We start from the raw sequence: 2,683 nt of genomic DNA, 5'->3' as shown, positions 1-2,683 counted from the left end.
TAGAATTTTCGAATTCTGGAATTCCAGAATTTTCATATTCTGGAATTTCTGAATTTTTGAAATTCCATAATTTTTGAAATTCCAGAATTTCTAGAATTTTCAAAATTCCAGAATTTCTAGAATTTCCAGAATATCATAATTTCTGAATTTCGAACTCCAAATTGCCAGAATTTAATAATTTTTAAAATTCTAGAAATCCGAAATTTCAAAAATTCAAGATCTCTGAAATTCCAGAAAATTCTAGAATTTTGGAATTTTAAAATCTAGAAAATTATGGAATTTTAGAATTTCTGATCTATGAAAACATGAAACCATGTGTTTTTTTTTAAATTAACCCTTAATTTTATAAGTTTTCCTTTGAGAATATATAATTTAATATTTCGTGGAATTAGAGAATATTATTTTTTGTTTTAGACGTTTTATATGAGAAATAAAAAATATATATTTATTAATTATTAAATAAATGAATGTTTTGATGCAATTATATATTGGGTTGTCGTCACAGCCTCAAATCCTCACATTTTATAAATAAATAAATATATTATTTCAAAGGAAACTATATATAATGAGTTGAAAAATCTACAAATATTAAAGAATAAGTATGACAAGAATAATACGAAGAGAATAATTCTGATTTAGTAGATGAATAATTCAAATTGCATTCAATATTTCTTAATCAAACCCCACCCAACTCAACCCAGCCCAACAAATAAATTAGATAATATAGAATATGTTGGGTTGAGTTGGATTGGTTTCGTGGGTTGGGTATATTTTGTACAGCCCTAATTCAGGGTGACCTATTAAACCAACATCCACATGTCCTCACCGGAGAAATTATGTATTATAATAATGATGAAATGTTATTTGCACCATATGGAGATTATTGTACTACATTGGAAATTCTTAGCCCGAAAACAAGGGATTATTTGCGTCATATGGAGATTATGCTCTCAAGCATGTAGAGAATTGATCGTGAAATGAGTTTCTGGTTACCGATTGAGGCGAAACAAAAGTCAAAGATTAATTTTAGGATGCTAGGAATAAGTGTATGTAAAAATTTACAACAGAAACAAAAATAAACTGATAGATAGAATTTTGAAAAGGAGTCAGAAAAGGAGTTGAGAATTTGAGATTCAGATTTGTATTAGATAAATTGATGATTTGAGGTTGAAAAGGAGTTGCTGAAGTGTGTTTTAGAGTTTGGAATTTTGACAAATGATGTCTAGAGTTTGGACAAATTTTGGTAGATGTTTGAGGTTTTGCGTTTGGTTGGGGATTTCTGGTTATATTTATAGATTTTTGTCCTTGGTGATCAAACAAAAAACTCAACCATCAGCCTACCACTTCTTAAAAACACTCGCTACACTTCTGATGATCTGAATTAAAGCATTGAGGAACAAGAATGTGGGTAGTGGGAGGTAGATTTTCGGATTGGTTAAGTGTGCAAACAGAATTTTACACATATTTTTTCACATAGTAATATTTCAGAAATTCATAACAAATCGAAAACAACTCCCTTTTGGAACTTCAAATATTCCCTGAAATCCTTGAAATGTCTAGAATCAAAAAACCCCAATGTCTATAAAAGGAATGAATCACGATGAAAAAATGACAACTCAACACACACTCAAGCAAAACTCTAACAATTTCTTTCTAGACTTCAGCAATTTTAGAATTCTCAGTTATTTTCTTAGTTTCAATTTCAAGTGAAAAGTCCGTTCATTTTCCTAGTACAATTTTATTTTATTTATTATTCTTAATCATTTCTGTAAGGTCAGTATCATTTTGATAATCGAATTCTTTAGAATTTTACGGTCTCTTTATTCTTCACAGTCGTTTGTTACGCAGAAGTCAGAAAGCACAGTCAATTCAATTTCATAGTTCGAGAACACTATAACTCTCTAGCACGCCCGTATTTTCCACAAAAGAGCCATCAGATACTTAATGGTTATCTAACGTCGTACCGATGGTAAAGAAGAATGCCAAACTATGAGTTTGTGTGCACTTCAGAGACCTCAATACATCAACTCTGAAGGACGTGTATCTGATGCCCATGGCAGACATGGTGGATGCAGTAGCTAACAATGAACTTTTATCTTTTATAGATTGTGTGGCAGGATATAATCAAATCGTCATTGCTGAAGGAGATACTTCAAAGACCGCATTTAGATGTCCAGGTGCTATTAGGACATTTTAGTGGCTAGTCATGCCTTTTGGCTTGAAGAATGCAGGTGCTACTTACCAAAGAGCCATGAATGCCATTTTCCATGATATGATTGGGAAAAATCTCGAGGTCTATATTGATGACATTGTCATAAAATCCAAAAAAAAAAATGGAGCATCTGGATCATTTTAGACATGGTTTTGAAAGGATGATAGAACACCAGCTAAAACTCAATCGCCTCAAGTGTGCTTCCCTCAAGTCTGCTTTTGGGGTGAAAGCTGGAAAATTCCTTAGATTCCCTGTCCACCAAAGAGGTGTGGAGATAGATCGGAATAAAGCCAAGACAATCATTGAGTCCAAATCCCCTCAAACAAAAAAGGAGCTTCAATGGTTCTTGGGACAAGTGAATTCTCTCAGGAGGTTCATCTCCAACTTGACTAGAAAATCTAAGATATTTTCTGATTTACTACGATTCAAGAAGGAAGATGAATTCAAATGGGAAGAACCCCATCAGCAGGC

The sequence above is a fragment of the Euphorbia lathyris genome, chromosome 1 (assembly GCF_963576675.1).
Source record: "Euphorbia lathyris chromosome 1, ddEupLath1.1, whole genome shotgun sequence".
Lineage (NCBI taxonomy): Eukaryota > Viridiplantae > Streptophyta > Magnoliopsida > Malpighiales > Euphorbiaceae > Euphorbia > Euphorbia lathyris.
This window is presented reverse-complemented; position numbering follows the sequence as displayed.